The sequence below is a fragment of the Jaculus jaculus genome, chromosome 2 (assembly GCF_020740685.1).
Source record: "Jaculus jaculus isolate mJacJac1 chromosome 2, mJacJac1.mat.Y.cur, whole genome shotgun sequence".
NCBI classification, from domain to species: Eukaryota; Metazoa; Chordata; class Mammalia; order Rodentia; family Dipodidae; genus Jaculus; species Jaculus jaculus.
The window spans coordinates 123,954,394-123,975,605 of NC_059103.1; the positions used below are offsets into that span (position 1 = coordinate 123,954,394).

General features: G+C 42.3%; 1 long non-coding RNA gene across 1 annotated transcript in view; it reads right to left on the reverse strand.

The window, feature by feature from the left end:
• Positions 1-20,697: 20,697 nt before the first annotated feature.
• The window catches only part of LOC123458504, a 50,358-nt gene continuing 49,843 nt past the window's right edge, over positions 20,698-21,212 (reverse strand). Inside the window, exon 3 of the long non-coding RNA XR_006635693.1 lies at positions 20,698-21,176. This is a non-coding gene — a long non-coding RNA (uncharacterized LOC123458504). The remainder of the gene's footprint in view (positions 21,177-21,212) is intronic.

A 21,212-nucleotide genomic window follows, 5' to 3' on the forward strand; every position in this document is an offset into this window, starting at 1 on the left:
GTACATGCCTGTTGCCCCAGCACTTGGGGGTGGAGGCAGAAATATCAGAAGTTCAAGGCCAGTCTTGGCTACACGTAACCCTGTTTCAATAACAAAACCAAATGACAGGGAGGGGAAAGGCCTAAGCAAGGTCAGGGAAAGAGATTGTATAAAAGAAAGCTGTGAGGGTGGGGAGGATCAATCAAAATTCAAGATATTCTAAATAAGACATATGAAAATATACGTTCTTAAATAATGGCACATCCAGAAGCCATAGATTGTTACTAGAAAATTTTCAGTGCCTGGGATGGGATACCTCCCAGTGAGCCATTGACCTGGGAGGTCTATGTTGCTTCCAAACCATCACAGGCTATTGCCAAGGCCCTTGGTTCCCTGTGAGAAAGAGATGGTAAGAACTTATTGTTGAAGACGTCACATGCCTGAGTGGCAAAGTCACTGAGAAATCAAGATGGTGCTGAGCAGAAAATCTTCTCCCTGTAGCCCAGCCAACAGAAAGCTGGAAAAAGCTGCACTTTTTCCAGTATGCAGTCTTATGGGAGACAGAAGTCATAAGTGGTGAAAACAGTGGACAATGGAAACCTCAAGTTTGGCCAGACAGGCCAAATGACTGACCAAGCGCAATAGTGGCATGTCTGCTCTGGGGGAAACCAACTGCTCTCTAATTGGACTGAAGGCCCACTCTATGGGAGGGAATACATGCCTGGTACTGAAAACCTAATCAAAAGCCTATGGCAGAAGAGGTCATGAGCCTTATGGGTATAAAGCCTGCTCTTGTCTGGATAAATGCATATATTACTCTCACAAAATTGCTCTGAAATCACTAGACTTAATGTTCATACTCATAAATTAAGGTTACTCTCATTTCTGGTTACAGAAACTTCTCTTTTCAGATGGCAATGACCACTGGGATGACCCAAAAGGCAACATAGTACTGAGAAGAAGAGATGGAGGAGAGTCCATCACTGAAACATCTCATACCCACTAAGGTTCAGGGTCCATTGTGGAAGAGGTGGTGGTAAGAATGTAAGAGCCAAAGGAAGGGTACCACTCCTTACATGCAACTGTCCAGACAGAATTTGGCCTCGATATCCAAGACCTCACAGTGCCTAGCAATACCCACACAAGACCCTCCTAATAGGAGAAAAAGATGATGACATAAAACTAAAAGAGAGACTAATGGACAGAGGGAGGGGATGAGAAAGAGAGCAGAGCTATGAAGGAGAAAGTGGGGAAAGGATGGGGAGGGAAATATCATAGTTTGTTGTCTATAAGTATAGAAGTTGCCAATAAAAATATATATAAAATAAAAAATTTATTTATGGAGCTGGAAGGATGGCTTAGCAGGTAAGGCATTTGCCTACAAAGCAAAAGGACCCATGTTTGATTCCCCAGGACCCACATTAGCCAGATGCACAAGGGGGTGCACATGTCTGGAGTTCAGTTGCAGTGGCTGGAGGCCCTGGCATGCCTATTCTCTCTATCTCTCCTTCTTTCTCTGTAAAATAAAATAAAATAAAATATTTTAAATAATGAAAACAGCAGCAATTGCTACTGGTGCCACCACCACCACAGCAATAAAAATAAACCCAATATGTGAAATTAGCAGGTCACCTTTGGAAACACAGGAACCTCTCCACAGTAAGGGGCTAAGATCTGGATAAAGCTCAGAGCTGAAGAGGATGCATGCTTATAGGTTAGGAGTCAAGGAAATATGCATGGAGTCATAGTCATTGAGTTTTAATCCTTACAGCAATCATGAAATCATGTTATTTTGATCCTATTTCATAAGAAGCAATATCACAGTGAGGATGAGAACCAGCCTGAGCCCAGGTGACAGTGAATGACGTAGCCACACATCTTCAATGTTTTGACCCCATACTTGCCCATAGTCTTTAGTGACACTGAAGCCCAAAATCAATGCATATGGCTCTGGAAACAAATTAGCAGTAAACAGCAGCAGGCCAGCAGCTTGGGGAACAGCCACCATGGGCAAGTGGACAAGGAAAAGGGCCACCCTGAGAAAGCTGACAAGGAAGTCCTTAGACCCAGCCCTGGGAGCAGATTTCACATCCATTGTTCTGCCTTTATTACTTAGTCTCACTGTCTGTCATAGGTGGAAGTGAAATTGGTCTGGAATGGCTTCCTCTTCCCACAGTCTTCTTGGCTGTGTACTGATGGGTGACTGTTAACTATAACATCCTTGCAGATATGAAAATTAAGCTGATCTATCCATTTCATGCCCAGAACTGGTCTCTTTTTATTTCTAGTCTAAATTCAGAGATACTGTGTGTGCCTTTTGCACTTCCTTACCATATTATCAGTTTGGGAAAAAAAAATGTGGCTTAAATTCCCTGAGGCACCTGAGCCCATTGTAGGCAGGGAATTTCCACACTCCTGTATTCCAGGAGTTAGTTTTATTCCCAGTTGAAGGACTTAACTAATTCCAGTTTGCCTTTTATAAAAATATTTTTTTCATTCCTAAAAATATATTTATTTATTTATAAGCAGAGCGAGCGAGAGAGAAAATGGGCAAGCCAGCGCCTCTTGCCACTGCAAATGAACTCCAGATGCATGCACCACTTTACACATCTGACTTTATATGAGTACTGGGAAATTGACCCCCAGCCTGATAGGCTTTGCAAACAACTGCCTTTAACTGCTGAGCTATCTAATACATTACCTCATTTCATCTCCAATAACCCCAGGTGCTATTGTCTTCTTCTCCTTTCTATAAATAAGAAAACTGCAAACTTAAATGGCTGGGGCTGTGGTTCAGTGGCACAGCACTTGCATAGCATTTATAAGGCCCTAATTCAACCCCCAAAGCACTGCAAGTCATTTTTTTCTTTCATTCACTTTCATCTTTCATTCCTTTCCATTTGTGTGAATTAAACCAAGAAACCAACCTGAAGTGATTATTTACTGTCTAAACAAAGAAATCATTAAGGAAGGTTGCTGGTGACCATATATATATATATATATATATATATATATATATATATATATATATAGAGAGAGAGAGAGAGAGAGAGAGAGAGAGAGAGAGAGAGAGACACTAACTACTTAGCCCAGACATGCATTGAACTTCCCCTGCAAAGGAATGCCAAAGTCTTGCACCACTTTTTTGCATCAGGCTTACAAGGTGGCTTGGGAATCAAATCCCTAGCCTACTGACTCTGCAAACAAGCCCCTTTAAACACTGGGCCATTTTCCCAGTCCCATTTTTTTTTTTTTCCTCTAAGTCAAGTGTTGTGTAGCCCAGGCTGTCTTTGAACTTGCTATGTAGATTTGAATTCCTGTTCTTCCTGCCTCTATCTACCAAGTGGATTATAGGCATGTACCACCACTTCTGGTTCTATGTTTATATCAATAACAATTTTAACCTACCTTAAGAAACTTTTTTTTTTTTTAATTTGGAACTTCGGAGACTCGGTGGATAAAGCACTTGCTGCACAAGCCTGAGTCTCTGAGTTTAGACCCCCAGAACCTATGTAAAGCTGATGCTGAGGCACAAACACCTGCAATCCCAGTGCACCTGTGGAGAAAAGGGAGGCCGATACAGGAGAATTCCCTGGAAGTTTGCAGGTGAGCTAGTGAACTGACGAACAGAGAGGTGGCCTCAAAGGAGGTGGAAGGCAAAGATAAGACACACACCATGGCACATGCATGCCACACTGATACACATCAAAAAATATTTTATAAAAAATTATTTTTACTGGGCTGGAGGGATGGTTTAGCAGTTAAGGCTTTTGTCTGAAAAGTCAAAGGACCCTGGTTCGATTCCCCAGGACTCAGTTAGCCAGATGCACAAGGTGGCACATGTGTCTGGAGTTCGTTTGCAGTGGCTGGAGTCCCTGGCGCGCCCATTCTGTCTTCCCCACCCACCTCTTTCTCTCTGTCAAATAAACAAAAATTAATTATCTAAAAAATATTTTTACTTATTTATTTGCAAGCAGAGACAGAGAGGGAGAGGGGGCAGGAGAGAAGAGAGGAGAGAAGAGAGGAGAGGAGAGGAGAGGAGAGGAGAGGAGAGGAGAGGAGAGGAGAGGAGAGGAGAGGAGAGGAGAGGAGAGGAGAGGAGAGGAGAGGAGAGGAGAGGAGAGGAGAGGAGAGAAGAGAATGGGCGTGTCAGGGCCTCCAGTTGCTGGAAAAAAAAAAAAAATCCTCCAGGTGGATGTGCCACTTTGTGTATCTGGCTTTACATGACTGCTGGAGAATCAAACCTTGGTTCTTAGTTATTGCACGCAAGAGCCTTAACCGCTGAGCCATCTCTACAGCCCCAAAGCATACTTTTTTGAGACAATGTTCCTTGGAACCTAGTCTGGCCTTGAACTCACAGTGATCTTCCTACCTCCTAAGTGTTGGTACTTAAGACTATGTTTGCTTCTTGATGGGTCGCTCTTTCTCCCTGTGAAGTGCCTTCTCAGGACTTGCACAGTTGTCCTATTGGGAATGTCTGAACAGAAACAGAATTTTTACATTGCTGGTCATCTGCTGAAGGTTTCAAGGGGAAAGTGTCAACATAAATTTGGCATTTCCTGACTTCTGCTGATGTGAATATAATCTTGACATGACTAGAAAGGAAATCTTTAAAAAAAAAAAAAAAAAAAGCACTGCAGGGTGTTTTATTGTGGAAATGTCCTCAAACATTTTCATCCCATTTTCCCAGAGAGGAGGGAGGAGGACAGCGGGAGGAGGTGGGGGTTAGAGAAGGACAAAACACAAAGCCACATCCTTGAACTCTTTTGTGTGTTCAGAACAATGTCTAGTTAAAAATCAAACACTATTGCTACTAAATGTGTCTAGAATAGTCTTTGGTGAAGGCTGGGCCAGAAGAGCCTTTCGGAGAAGTGATGAGAGGGCCCCCGGGAGGCAGCGGGGGCCCAGCACTATATTGCATCTTCTCAATAACCCGGTGGCCGGCTCCCGCAAGCCCGGGACCCGCGATCCTGCGAGCACCCCCCGCCCCGCTGGGCGAGCGGAAAGCAGCCGCCGGGCCGGGGCCGGGGCCGGGGCCGGGGTGGGCGGAGCTCGTAACGGCGAAGTCACCGAGTCTGGCGTAGCGGCCAGGCTTCCTGCGCGGGCGGGCGGGGCGGGCGTGGCCGGGAGGGGCGCGGGGCGGCCGGCAGACGGCGGGGCCCCGGGCGCGCGGCCAGCCCGCGAGCCAGACGCCAGCGCCGGCCCGCGCGGTGGGAGCGGCCGCCCGGGGGACACAATGGCATTATCTCGGGCCAGCCGCGGCTGCGGAGACGCGAGCGCTTCCTGTCCCGGGCCTCGAGGCACAAACTGTCCGAGCTGCAGCCGCTCGCGGACACTCGCCGCCCGCTCGGCCGTCCCCGCCCCGCCTAGAGCCGCGGGTGCCCTGGGAACTGCAGACGCTGCAGAGTCGCGGTCCCCGAGGAGCCCGCGCCAGCCTAGGTCCCCGGAGGGACGACGTCGCCCTAGGTCACTGGGCTTTCTCTCTCACCTTTTTTTTTTTTTTTTTTTTTTTAAAGCCTGGATCTTGCTATTTTGCCTAGCTGGCCTCAGCCTCTCACCACGCAGCCAACCCCTTTCTCACCTCTCGAGGGGACTGATGTTTGTACCAGGAAAGCAAGAAGGCTATGACGGAGAGGGACGTGGGTGAATGGACTGTGCAAAGCTACTAGCAATCTGCTTTCAGGATATTTACTTGCTGATTGATTGATGCATTTTGCCGTGCTTGGGATGGAAGCCAAGGCCTTGCAGTCTGATAGATAAATACTCCGCCACTGAGCCACATCCCCAGCCCATTTCGGCATGTTTGAATTGTGTTTAAACGCAAATACACTCAAAACAAGTCATGGATTAAGATACAATATTTGAAGCGATTTATTCCTGTTACTATTAATATGTTTTTAAAAGAGAGAGACTGAGAAGTTTCTCTTTAAAAAAAAACAAAACAACTTGATGTTCTTGGCCTTAGCAACATTTCAGTTACATTATAAGTATCTAATGGAACCTTCCAAGGGCCAGAAAGTTTTAAACCTTGAAAGTAAGTAGCCTGCTCCCAGAAGTCAAGAGTTTAGTCCAAGAGTTACCAGAAATGCTCCTTAAGCCTTTCTGCTTCAGGGTCAGGAAGTTTTTGGCAGGCTGCTGTTCACCAGAATGTGGACTTGGCCACAGATGTGCTCGCTTAAAGAGGCCTGGGAAGGCTGGCTGGGCAAGCAGGGAACATGACCAGGGACCTTAGCTTTGGGCTTCTGGGAATTCCAGTGCACTGAAACACGAATTTAAGCACATTTGGATGATGTGTCCTGAGTGTAGGGGCTCTTAGTTAACATCCCAGACAGTGTGGCAGACCCACTTCAAAAATACATAAATAAGTAGGCCTGAGATGTGACTCTGCCTGGCTGTGAATGAGGATGGGGGCTCCATCCCCAGCACCACAAAAGTAAACATGACCCTTGGTTGACCTTGAATGTGCCTGAGTAGATTCTTTCATATTTAAGATGAAGATCCCTCTGGTCCTTGCTTTTGTCAAAAGCAAGCAAGCTGTTTTTTTTTTTTTTTTTTTTTAAGCCACCGATGGGGTGGTATTCTGGCAAATGTCTAAAGACCAGCTGTTTGCAACAAACAAACCGGTCTGAAAGCACTTGCTTTCATGAGCCTGGGGCCTAGAAATGTAGAGTGGTTTTATCTAATATATCTCAAGCATCCAGGAAAATACAAAGGGTAACACAAGCAAGTGTTCATGCACTCACCAATGAGTTTTTATTAAATCTCAGCACTTTATGGCTTGGCTCTTCTCACGTCAAAATTTTGAGTCTTCTTAATCTTTTCCCTATCCACAACTCAATTTTTTTTCTTTTGCATGTTCATGTCTGTGGTATGATGTGTTTGTGTGTGTGTGCGTGGGTATTTCATTTATCACTTTTGCCAACATGTTTCCAAAGGTGTCTTTATATGAAAAAGATTATTTTGCATAGTTTTAAATTTTAATAGAAATCTTATAATCTACATATCTCTTTTGTTTTGTGACTTTTGTTCAGATATAGTTCATATGATCTAGAAATTTCTTTAACTTGTACAATTCAGGATTTTCAGTGTATGCAGAGTTATACGACTGTCACCATAACTTTTGAAAATTTTAATCATCTTTAGGTCCTGCCAATAAAAACCCTCTCCACCTGCACCAATTTACAGTCATCGCCTACACTGCTCCCAGATTTTGCTTTCTGTCTCTAGAGACTGCTAATTTCATGTAAATAGGATCATATATAGGAGACCTGTGGGTCTGGCTTCTTTTACTCAGGATGTAGCCTGTATTGCTACTTCATTTCTTTTTGTTGCCCTGTAATATTCCATACTATAGAAGGATCACATCGTATTTATCTTAAAATTTTATTGATTGATCCCTCACTGTATATTTGGATTGTTTCCACTCTGGGGTCATTATGAGTGACGCTGTTTGCAAATGAGAATGGTATCTGCTTGAGCTTACATGGGAACACATTTCAGTTCTTTAGAGAATATGTATGTTTAAGGGAAGAATTTCTGGATGATATGGCAACTCTGCATTTAATCTTTCAACTACCTGCTGGACTGTTTTCCAAATAGACAGCATCGTTTTCTAGTTCCATTAGTAGTGTGTAAGGATTGAGATGCACCTACATTGTCATTAACACTTATTTTGTTGGTATAAATATACTAGTACCTTACACTGCAACCTACAAAATGTCCAGTTGTTACCTGTCAATAAAAATATTTTTGAACAAGCAATGTTTTCTGCACTGAATGTGTCATGGATACACAGCATTAAAAGTTTCTAAATTAGGGCTGGAGCGATAGCTTAGCAGTTCAGGTGTTTGCCTGTGAAGCCAAAGGACCCAGGTTTAAATTCCCTAGGACCCATGTAAGCCAGATGCACAAGGTGGCACAGGCTTCTGGAGTTCATTGTCTGGAGTTCATTTTCAGGGGTTGGAGGTCCTGGTTTACCCATTCTCTCTGCCTTTCATTCTCTCTCTCTCTCTTTTGTTTTTCAAGGTAGGGTCTCACTGTAGCCCAGGCTGACCTGGAATTCACTATGGAGTCTCAGGGTGGCCTTGAACTCACAGCAATCTTCCTACCTCTGCCTCCCGAGTGCTGGGATTAAAGGTGTGCATCACCATGCCCGCCTTTTTTTAATTATTATTATTTTGGCTTATATTCTCACCAGGAAGCTTCATGGTGGCGGCAGGAAGAGGGTAGAGCAGAGGCTGGACATCACCTCTGCCACAGCAGGTGTCAAACGGTAGCAGGAGAGTGAGCTACGCTAACACTACCAAGCTACAGGGTAATACACCTCAAGGTCCATCCCCAGCACCATTCCTCCAAGTCTCCACCTGCCAGGGTGCCATCAGCTGGAGACCGGGCATTCAGGACATATGAGTTTATGGGGACATCTGATTCAAGCACCACAGTAAGGAAGAAACTTTGAATGATGAATATTTTTTTTTTGTTTTGTTTTTTGTTTTTCAAGGTAGGGTCTCACTTTGGCCCAGGCTAACCTGGAATTAACTATGTATTCTCAGGGTGGCCTCGAACTCATGGTGATCCTCCTATCTCTGCCTCCCGAGTGCTGGGATTAAAGGCGTGTGCCACCATGCCCAGCTTTTTTGCTTTTTCTGAGTAGATTCTTTCATTCACCTCCTCCTTCCTTCCCTTTCTTTCTCCCTTCTTCCTTTCCTCCCTCCCTTCCTTCCTCCCTCCTTCCCTTCCTTCCTTCCTCCCTCCTTCCCTTCCTTCCTTCCTTTCTTTCATTTTAGAAAGAGGGAGGGAGGGAGGAAAAGAGCAAATGAATGGGTATGCTAGGGCTCTGGCCACTGCAAATGAACTCCAGATGCATGTGACTCTTTGTATATCTGGTTTTACATAGATACTTGAGAATTGAACCCAGACTGGCATGCTTTGCAAGCAAGTACCTTCAACCACTGAGCCATCTCCCCAGGATGTAGAATTTAATTCAAAAGAAAACTAAGAAGTCTTTCAATGAATTACAAAATCTCTAAAATTTGAATAGATATTGTGTTTTTGGCTGAATTTCTCATATGAGCATTGATCTGTAGTTGCTTAAATATGCAAAGTTACATATTGCAGGATAAAGTAGGCAAAAACTTATGAAATTCTTAAGCTAAAAATTCAAGTCCACATTTAAGTAAATTGTCTGTGGTAGTTTGAATATATGTCCCCCATAAACATGAATGTTTTATTAGAGCTTGTAACCTGGGTTTCCAGCTGGCTGGCTGCAGGAAGTGTCACTGGAGGTGGACCCTGGGGTCATTCCCTAAGGTGTGTTTGGAGGATCTGAATAACAGCCTAAAAGGTTTGCACACAGCGGTTTGATCTCTGCCTGGGTCCCTGCTGTTTAGTGTCCATTTGTGCTTGCTTGTGATGCTGTTGATGTGGTGCTGCCTCTCTCTGTTGGTCTTTGTGAATGAGAACGACCTTCTACGATTTTGGAACATCCCCTGGATCTAAGCTTGAAATAAATCCCTTCCACCCCCAAACTGTTTCATCCCAGCAATATAGAATTGACTACAGCAGAATTTTAAGCAACTTATATTTTCTCCTTATTTTTTTGAATCATTAAAGACAGTTAAGAGATGCGTTGATTTAAGTGTCTTCCATAAACTCATGTATTTTGATTATTTGGTTTCCAACTGATGGCATGATGATTGCCACAAATTTGATAACAGTTTTGTCTATAGAGCCAGTTCTGGGTTAGCCAGGGCTATATAATGAGATCCTGCTTCAAAAAACCAAAAAACTCATGCGTGTGTGTGTGTGTGTGTGTGTGTGTGTGTGTGTAATGCTGCATAAGATTTAAAACATTTACAAAGAAACAAGCTGGCGTTTTTCTTTTCAAAGCACAACTAGGTCAGAATTGATAAAGACATATTTTTCTTATTCCTAACATAAGTGTGCTTTGGATACATCCTATGATTTTGGAGGATTTAAAACATGCCCTTTCAGGGAAAATTTCCAGAAAACCTTGAAACCTACAAGCTAACAGTAGAGGAAGTCGGATAGTCCGCTGTGAGACTCTGACAGCCCTTGTACAGCGGGCAAAGTGAGTACCCTACACTTGGTGGCGCAAGCCACTGTCCCCAGCCACAAAAGCATTTCAAAAACCCAATTCTTTAAACTATTTAACTTTAATAATCTGCAGAACAGGAACACACTGAGGTGAACAGACAAAACTGTTAGATTACTCATAGCTAGACTTAAGGTAATAATAAAATTGAAAAAAAAATCACTTTGAATACAATAGTCAGGTATTCATTTGGGGCTTATAAAACCACAAGTTAGTCACAAATTTTAGTTTGGCCTGAGAGTGAATTTTATTTTTTCATTTTCATTGTTATACTTGTAAAAATATGAAATATGAATCATTTTTATAGCTCCCCAACAAAGCACGCTGTCAACAAATGAGCCCAGTTCAGTTTATCCACCACAAGAAGCAAAGGTCTTCCCGTGGAGACAGGGTAGTGAACTGCTATGCTCTTGACATTTATTTTGTAGATATTGATGGATCAGCAGGCATATCTCTTATTTTTAAAGATTCAGAACAAAAGGGAATTGCAACAGAATTCTCACAAATAGAGAAAGTTCCTTGACATAGGGCTTTATTACATATACTAAGTAAGCAAAATCGTGAGTTTCATTATGACATTGTCACACATGTATATATACTGTGCTTTGATCATATTCAGCCTTTATTGCCTCATCACCTCTCACCTCCTGCCAGTTGCCTTTCTCTTCCCAAACAGTCTAGGAAGTGAGCATGTTTATTAAGTAGTTACTGCAACTATGTTGAAGTTTGTATGTTGGTCTCAGTATTTATATCTGTTCTCTTAATGCCATATGACAATACTGAGGGGACATTTTCAGGACAATGCCTATCAGATAAAAAATGTACAGCAAAACCTGGCATTAAAATCATTTTCAGAAGACATTGTTAAAACTTTCATTTTTGCTTCAGAACATTAGTAGGATCTCAGGGTTTAATAACCAAGACCCACGTGTTTAATTTGCCCCAAGGGGTTCTATAGCTGACTCACTGGAAGACTTAGTGAAATCATTTTCTAACTGTGACTGTGTTTCCTTGCTGTGAAGATAAAGCTAAAAATATAGATGGTCTTCATGGGTTATGGTAAGGTCTAGCTGAGTAATCTTTTCTAAGAAACTGCAACTTTTTTCAGACTAAGAAAGGGAATGCCTATTTCATTATATAAGAAATCAATTTGGGAGTTGTGTGAATGTTAAGGGAACTAAAGTAAAATAGAAGACATTTCTTTGACTTCTTTTGATGGAACACAAATGAAACTGACTGAATTCTGATGTTCTTTGTTGCTGGTTGAGAAACCGGGCAGTGAGTAACTTTGTCCACCAAGTGAACTTCTCAGATCAAGACCTACTTTGAGCCAAGTAGTTCTGGGTGACCAGGTCTCTGGGGCAGAGCAGTCCTTGGCTGCTATGTTGTTCAGCCACTCAGTGTGCAAGCTAATCCTTATCCAGAGCTAAGGTCATTATCAGGTTTTCTCTTGCCAGTCAAGTTTTAAACAGAAAAATTATAACCTATTTACACTGAAGAAATAATTTGGTCCTCTTTTGAGCAGTTCTCATAGCTGGGACAACTTCCCAGTATGACTCACAGTAGTGGGAGTAGAGATTATGTACTTACTTAATCACTTATTTATTTCACAAAGCACACATAAATACTGCACTGAGTTTCTTATCCGGTAACATGACTGTAAACCAACCAACCAAAGTGCCTTAGTGAAATCCGTGTTCCAGTGGGGAACTATGTCCAAAGAGTGGGAGGTCTGGACAGTACTGAGGTATATTAGCTACTTGACTGTTTCTATGATCAGATACCTGTCAGGAAGCAGCTGAAAGAAACAAAAAGGTTAAAAAAAATGTTAATATATGTGGATCCTAGCTACAGATGACTGGGCTTCTGCGTGAGAATGAAAATACTTAGTAGCAGAGACCAGTAAGTTAAAAAGGAGACATAAAGGGTAGAGAAAGGAAGGGAGGAGGATACTTAATAGGTTGATATTGTATATATGTAATTACAATGATTGTAATGGGGAGGTAATATGATGGAGAATGGAATTTCAAATGGGAAAGTGTGGGGGTGGGTAGGGAGGGAATTACCATGGGATATATTTTATAATCATGGAAAATGTTAATAAAAATTAAAAAAAAATGTTAATATAAAACAATTTAAAAATTACACAATTTCCTCCCATCGCTCTTCTTTGTCCCTCTTCCATCATCTTCCTCCACTGAACCCCCACTTTTTTGCTACTATTTCTTCTTCTACATTGATGTCTTTTTTTGCCCTCCTCCATCATCCACAACAACCTCTTGGTGGGTCCAATATTATGCAGATCTCATATAGACAAGAATAGCTGCTATGGGATCATGAACACCATGACCATTTAATGTCTGGGAAGACAGCATTCCAAAGCACTCTTCCATATCCCTTGCTTCTTACATTCCTTTGCCTTACATTTCTGAGGGGACACATTCCATTATGGTGGAGAAGGTAAGGCAGCAGGAACAGAAGGCCACATTGTAGCCATAGTCATGAAGCAGAGGTCAAACAGGAAGTGAGAGTAGGTAATAAAATTGCAAGGCCTGCCCTGATTGAATAACTTCTTCCACTAAGGCCTCTACCTCCCAAAGTTTCCACAGTTTTCCCAAACAGTGCCTCCAGCAGGGGAACAAATGCATGAACCTATTAAGACCTATTAGGGACATTTTTAATCCAAACCACAACATGGGGTAAAAACAAGTTTTAAAATATCCATAAATACACTGGGGACTTCCCTCTTAAATGCTGATAAGCTCTTCATTTATTGTCCAAAAGTAGGACAGAGGGACACTTTGAGAGGTCGTTGTACTTCATACACTTTGAGTCCTTTGGGCTCACATTGCTTCAATTTTTTGCTACTCATTCCAACCACAGTTAGTGGGTGCCTGGTTTCCATAGGCAGGGAGTTCTTCCAAGCATCCAGAGCAAGAGATGGAGGAGGCTGCCTTGTCCTCTGGTGCTGACTGACAGTTAAGTGGAGGAGAAAGACGCATAAGTGTGCAAAGTGCTATGAGAACGTTAGGGATTGCTTACCAAACTGAGTCCTAGGCTACAGAGAAATTTCTAGCATAGATAGGAGTGGCATGGTGGTAGAAAGTGGAGAGGCATTCCGCTAGACAGAGGTCAAAAGCAAGGGCCTGGAGAGGACAAACAGCGTCCTCTCTTTGGGATTTATAAAGTCACTCTGTTCTGGGTGATGTGGGGATCTGGAAAGGGAGGCAGCTCAGAGGTGACAATGAGCACTGGGAAAGTCATTTCCCAGGAGGGTCACCCCATGTGTCCTGCTAAGGAGCTTTAAAGCTCTTGACAGACCCAAGATTAGTGTTTTAGAGAAGACAGATTGGGGATGGGGAATAAGAGGGGCTTGAACCTGGAGGAAGGTGTCAGTACCAGGAAGAGACTAGAGCCATATCCCATAGAAGGTGGTTAAGACCACAGCAAGTCACTGATGCAGGCAATAAGGGGGAGGAGGAGACAAGTGGAGGGTGGGACTGAATGAGGTCCCCTCTGGGAAGACACAATTGACAGGGGAAGCTGAAACCAAAGCCTTTGACAACAGGTGCTCTCTCTTGCACTTGCTGACCATAGTTCCAGGAAGATGTTTAATGTCAGTGTCTCAGAGTCTTTGTCTAAAAGCGAGAATGACAAGAACAGACCTTCATTGTGTGGATTAAATAAATCAATGCATGTCAGCATCAGACCAGCACCTAACACTCACCAAATCCTCAGGCAGTTATTCTTTTTTTATTTTCAATTTTTTATTAACATTTTCCATGATTATAAAAAATATCCCATGGTAATACCCTCCCTCCTCCCCCCACTTTCCCCTTTGAAATTCCATTCTCCATCATATCCCCTCCCCATCTCAATCAGTCTCTCTTTTATTTTGATGTCATGATCTTTTCCTCCTCTTATGGTGGTCTTGTGTAGGTAGTGTCAGGCACGGTGAGGTCATGGATATGCAGGCCATTTTGTGTCTGGAGGAGCATGTTGTAAGGAGTCCTACCCTTCCTTTGTCTCTTACATTCTTTCTGTCACCTCTTCTGCATTAGACCCTGAGCCTTGGAAGGTGTGATCGAGATGTTACTCAGTACTCTAGTCACTTCTTTCCAGCACTATGATACCTTCTGAGTCATCCCAAGGTCATCAGGCAGTTATTCTTTTTTTTTTTTTTAAATTATTTATTTATTTATTTGAGAGCGACAGACACAGAGAGAAAGACAGATAGAGGGAGAGAGAGAGAATGGGCGCGCCAGGGCTTCCAGCCCTGCAAACGAACTCCAGATGCATGCGCCCCCTTGTGCATCTGGTTAACGTGGGACCTGGGGAACCAAGCCTCGAACCGGGGTCCTTAGGCTTCACAGGCAAGCGCTTAACCGCTACGCCATCTCTCCAGCCCCCAGGCAGTTATTCTTAATGAACACAGGGAGATGGAATCTTGGAGAATAATGTAGCCTTAGGGATGTCTAATTTTGTTTAAAAGATAAAAAGCTGCCTGCACACATTAGAACACATTATGGTCACCCATGTCCAAAGAAGGAAATTGACCCATAGGCAGCTGCCTCATTGGTCTCTAGCTATAGAAACCCAGAGCTTTTTGAGCAATTCCTTTAAAAGCCAAGATACGTGGGTTGTGCACCCCAGGTTTATCTCAGCACTGAGGTAAGGGAGGCATAAAAGAAAATACTAATTCCTCAGTTCCTCTCTGTTGCTCAGTCTACAATGGTAATGCTGTGGTTTCAATATGGTGTACCTGGAGCTCCAGCGGCACAACTGGGTAGCATGTGTTACTCACATGAATATGGTGTGTCATCTCTGAACTCATGTGGGAACTTGACTATCATTATTGCAGCATTGGGAAGTGAGAGCTAAGAGATATAAGGTTGTTCGGGTAGATTGATGCTTTTAGTTTTGGACTGCATTAGTTCTCCCAAGAGCTGGTTGTTATAAATCCAGACCTATCTCTCTTCTTGTCTTTTCCCATTCATACCTACTGGAACCTTCTGCTTTTCTGTCATGTTATGATACAGAATGCAGTCCTTACTGGTCGAGACCACCTGAGGGTCCAGCCTCCAGAACTGTGAGACACACAAACGTCTTTCCTGTATAAAGTCCCCAGTCTCAGTGCTTCTGTCATAGCAAGAGAAAAGAAACTAGGCTGGTTCCTACTGATATTATGAAATTGATTTTATTTTAACTGTTTCCTAATTTTTGTTTTTATAATGACCTATTCTTCTAAATCCTTTTGGAAAGATTCTTTATTGAAAAGTTTTAGGTTCACATATAAATTAAGAAGAGCTGAGCATGGTAGTGTACACCTTTAATCTCAGCACTCAGGAGGTAGAGGTAGGAGGATTACTATGATTTTGAGGCCAGCCTGGGGCTACAGAGTGACTTCTAGGTCAGCCTGGGCTAGAGTAAGACCCTACCTCTGAAAAAATAAAAAGTATAAAATAAAACAAGCAGAAGACACAGGGACTTGCTTCCGTTATCATCCTCGCCCTGCATATGTAGAGCCTCCCCTGATCAATACACAATGCATGCACAATGGCACATCATAACTATTCAAAGCCGACAGCTTATATTAGAGCTCGCTATTTGTTTGTTGTACCAATAAATCCTATGTGTACACACACACACACACACACACACACACACATACATATATTCCTAAATTGGGGAAATTGACAAACAATATATTTCAAGGCCAGCCTGCTCTATGTCCTCTCACTCACCAAGGAAGACTTAAAGGTGAGAACTTCTGTGCTAAGTCCTCCTCTGGACAGCCACCACTGTTCCCGGAGGACTTTGGAACCTCATTCTTCATTCTCATCCTGGCCTTCACTTTGAGCACATCTGACTCTGTGACCTCTTAGCTCCTTGACCCAATGACCCTTTTCCCTGCTCAGCCATGGCTTCCCATTCTCCTGGTACAGGCTATGAAGTCTGAACCATGTTAACTCTTGAAATGGCCCCATCTCCATCTCCATCCTCACAGATGCAAGTGTCCTCCTTGCTGATCACAGAGCCCATCTCTGCAGCTTCTGGCTGGTAATGCCCACCACAGCCATCTTCCCATCTCTAAGTCATTTGGACTCCTTTCTCCAGTCACTCTCTCCCATTCATGGGCTCTCCATTGTGAATTTTCCTGGCATCTAGGGTGTATTCCGTAGCCCATGATGTTAACTGCTTTCTTGCAAACAATCCAAGCCCCATGCCCTGTTTTGTTGACCAAGCCTAACAAACCTGAAATTCAAATGAACCCAATGATGCTCACCATCTGATATTGTATTGAGCAGCTGAGGATTGTGGAGAAACAGCTCAGCCTGGCAGGTTGGCAATACTGCATCGGTGATACTAAAAGCCATACTGAGTGAAATGAGAAGGAACAAGAAGACGAAACAAGATACAGACACTTCATTTGAGAAACACGGTCATCAAGGGAGGCAGTTACTGGCATGCCCATTCTCCCTCCCTCTCTCTCTCTGCCTCTTTCTCTGTCACTTTCAAATAAATGAATAAATGAACAAAAAATTTAAAAAAAACCATCATGTAGCTTTACATCCCTTGGTTATTAGCCTCTTATATTTTGCTCATTATGATAAAATTTATTCATTTTGTTATTTCCTTCACTTTCCAGGCTCTCCACATATCATGTTAGTATGGTTTTATTAAGATCACAAATGATTTCTAGAGTGCTAGAACCCCAAACCCACTCCTCAGCTTCCCAGGGTCTTGTCCCTGAGGTCCCAGGGTAGAAGAAGTAGTTTGGGAAAGTGACTTCCCGGAGTCAGTGCCATGTTTGCTGACTGCACACTATGCAAGGCTCTGGGTGACAGGACTCCACCATGGCACAGAAGCAGCTCCTTCTCAAGGGTCTACCGGCTGGCCTGGAAGGTACAGTGAGGATACATGGTGCTTGATGGAAGACCCAGCTTAGGAAGCATGAAGACAGGAAAAGAGAGAGGTTGGAATTCAAACCTGAGACATCTATACCTCTATCTGAGGAAGGGGCCTTCTTTGAATAACCAGCAATGGCTTCACAGAAGAAGTGCTAGCTGGGAAAACAGAACCAGCCAGTGAAGATAACATGTGTGACATGCAGGAAGCATCATGTCATGTGCTGGTGTGGAAACCTGGGGTGGAAGTGGTTCATGTGTTGGGAGTAGAGGGGGCCTAGATATGGTGATGTCTATTAGAAATTAACAGTGTTCAAATTAAATCACGGCCTCTGGCCAACCTCTCTCATAGAAAATAACATCAGAATCATTAGACAGGGTCTTAGATGTTAGCAAGTACTAAATAAATGAGAAATGGCTGAATGATGACTTTAATTCTTAAAACTCCTGTATCATTTGTGTACTTTCTAGATTTAAAATTTGAATGTTTACAATGTTTAAAATATGACTAGCCACTAATATAAGGCAGTGAAGCAAGATGGTTATGGCACCAATCTAGTGGTCTAGATGCCTAGGATTCAAATCCAAATTTCTCTATTTTCTATTACTTTAGACAATATCTTACTTTTGGTATTTCAAGGTAGAGTCTCACTCTAGTCCAGGCTGATGTGGAATTCACTGTGTAGTCTCAGGGTGGCCTTGAACTCACAGCAATCCTCCTACCTCTGCCTCCCAAGTGCTGGGATTAAAGGTGTGCACCACCATACCTGGCTTACTTTGGACAATATCTTTAACATTTTTGTGTCATTTATGCAGTGGAAAGTCTTCTCCTTTTTCTCCTTCTTCATCAGCAAGCCCCAGCAATTCTTCAGTCTTCTCTGCTCCATAGGTCTGGGCTTTTAGATATTCATAGGCCATGCCCAGCTATTTACCTGAGTGCTGGGGAATCTGGGGAATTGACTCCAACAGTCTCCGGCCCTCATGCATTTGTAGTAAGCATTGTTAACCATGAAGCCATCTCCCCATCTCTTACAGTGGGAATTCTGATAGCTCCAAACTCACAAGGTTATCATGAAGATCAGGTGAGTTTGTACATGCAAAGCAACTAACCTAAGGCCTTGAAACAATTCACAATAATTGTGTATAAGTGCTATCCAGTGATGAAAATTACTAATAATCTCACTTTTGGTTAAATTATTTGACCATTATGAGTGAATCCCCAAGAGCAGAGATTCCTAAAGTCCTCTCTCCCATCCAAACTGAGGTCTTTTCTTTGTCTGTCTTGCACTCACTTGATATTTAGAACACTGGTCAAGTGTGTTTGTTAATGCAGAAAGTGCATGTTGGACACCAGTATGAGAACTTTGAAGTGACCGTCTACAAACGTGAATGAAGGTCATAATATTCCAAAATCTAGACAGGCCTTCTTTCTTGTGTGAAATACAATTGAATTATTCACATATAAATCAGTATGATAGACTAGATTCCAGAAGAATCAAGAATAGTTATTTGGCCCAGGTATGTTCTTGGGAGGGTTCCCATGATGCTCACTCCATATTTTCTATTTATCGGACTATGGATTTCTGGTGGACTGTTCAGCCAATCCACATGGCAGGTGCTTTTTTTTTGTACAGAAAAACTGTATAGAGCAAGTGTCCAACAACAGAAAGCAGTTGTGTAGCTTTCACTTTTAAAGAGTTTCTAAGCACCCTGCCCTTTTCCTAAAGGACTCTTTTCCCTTTTATGGATGAGCACCAGGCTCCAAGACAGTGTAAATAGAGCTTCCTGTTCCAGGGACGTGCTGGCTCCTGCAGGAGCCCAGGGGTCCTTTGGGAAAAGTTGATAGGAACTATGAGCTGTGTGTGACCTGAGGCTCAGGAGCCAGCTGAGCCAGAAGGGAGGGAAACACATTTAACAGCCCCTTTGTGCAGACTTTGGTCCCAGAAGCATTTCTGGGAAAGTAAGTCCAATGCTATACACACAGTTCTTGCAAAGAATGGCAGGGAAGCTGGTTGGGCTCGAGAGAGCCATTCTCAGATCAGGCGCCTAAATCTTGGACCTGACTGCTTGGAGGGGCCTGAAATGTCCTGAATTCCCACAGTTCAGGGATCCTGTGCTCCAGATAAGTGGGGTTTTAACAACCACAAAGGTTGCACTGTAGCTCACTAGTAGAGCAGTAGCCTAGCCTACTTACTTGTAGAAATTTACAAGCTCACCCTAAAAGTCTGTGGAAATTCAAAAGCCTAAGAACAGCCAAAACAATCTTGAAAGTAAAAGCAAAGTTGGAGAACTCACATTGTCAAGTTTCTAGTAATCAGGACAGTGTAAAGGTGGTGTAAAGTCAAACAGATCCTCAACAACAAATGCTCCAAGAGTTCAGAGGTAAGCCCTCACAACTGACTTTTGACAAGTTAGAGAAAGGGCAATATTTTCAATAAATGATGCTTGGAAAGTTGACTCTCCATATGCTAAAGAATGACGTTTGACTCTTATCTCAGGACAGGTTATAAAAACAAAGAGTTGATCACAGACCTAAATGTAAGAGGTAAAATTATAAAACATGTAGGAGTAGTGTCTCTGAGTTTAGTAATAGTTTCATATACAACATCCAAAGCATAAATAGCCAATGACAGGGGGAAGAAAAAACAGCAAGGCTGGACTCCATCAAAATTAAGAGCCAGGTGTGGTGGCGCACGCCTTTAATCCCAGCACTCGGGAGGCAGAGGTAGCCGTGAGTTCGAGGCCACCCTGAGACTCCATAGTGAGTTCCAGGTCAGCCTGAGCTAGAGTGAGACCCTACCTCAGAAAAAAAAGAAAAAATAAATAAAGCTTTTACATTTGAAGAGACAGGATGATGACAGTAAAAAGGTAACCCACAGAATAGGAGAAGTTTTTTAGCAAGCAAGAGATTTGCATCTAGAATATAAAGATATCTTATAGTGTTTCAGTAACAAGATGACAATGAAATACCAATTCATTTGTATTCGCTAGGATGGCTATTATATATAAAAAAAAAAGAAACACAAGCAAAAGATGGAAAATAACAAGTAGAGGGTGCATAAAAATAAAAACCATTATGCATGACTGATAGTAAGATACAGCCACTAGGGAAATGGTATGATAATTCTTCAACAGAAACAAAAAATAGAGAATATTATCTGGCAAATTCAATTCTAAGAATTCTCAAAAAAAAGTGGAAGTAGGGATTCAAGCAGATATTTGTATACTCATATTCAGTTTAGCATTATTGACAATAGTTAAAAGATGGAAGTGACCAAAGTCCATCAATGAATGAATAAATGAGCAAAATATGGTATATTCACATCCATGTGAAATATCCATAGTTATAAAGGAAGGAAGTGTGCCTGCATACTCCAATATGAAGGCAGTCTGAAGATATACTAAGTGAAATATCACAAAAGGGCACATATTGTATAATTCCACTTACAGTGCACTTTTTCATTGCTCTTGGAAATGTTACCCTACAATATATACTATTTTATACCTGGTTTCTTTCATTTAGCAAAAACTAACATTTTTGAGATTTATCAGTTATCATTATTAAATGATAAACAGTTATCATTTATATATAATAACTGATAAATGATCTTTAATTTTTATCACCAAGTAATATTTTATTACAAGTATACACACATTTTATTGATTGATTCTAGAAAAATGACACTTGGAGGGCATTCTAGTCTTGGATTCTATGAATAAAGTTACTATGACCATTTGTATGCAAGTCTGAGTGAATGTGTTTCTCAGTTCTTTTGGACTGAATGTGTGTGCATAGCTTTTGGACTGAATTCCTTGGTTGTGAATATATATGCATGCTTAACTTTAAAGAAATTGTCAACCATTCCCAAAGTGTGCCATTTTGCTTTTCTATCAGGAATGTCTTCAGATTACAACTTCTCCATATTCTTGCCAACACTTGGCACTCTCAGTCTGATTGTAGCCATTCCAGCAGGTGTACAGCGATTCTTTCAACACCCGAAAGTAGATTTATTGTGGGTCTTGCTGTCCAGTGAGGAAATCTGAGTCTGAAGAGGACCCAGGATATGTCCTTGACTTTCCTTTTGGGCATCAGTCTATTCTTGGAATACACTGTGCTGAGAATGGCACAGGTAGAGCAGAAGAGAGTGGAGAGGACCTGCTGATTATCTTTTCTCCTATTTTCAGGAAGAAAGAAAAAGAAAAGCAATGTG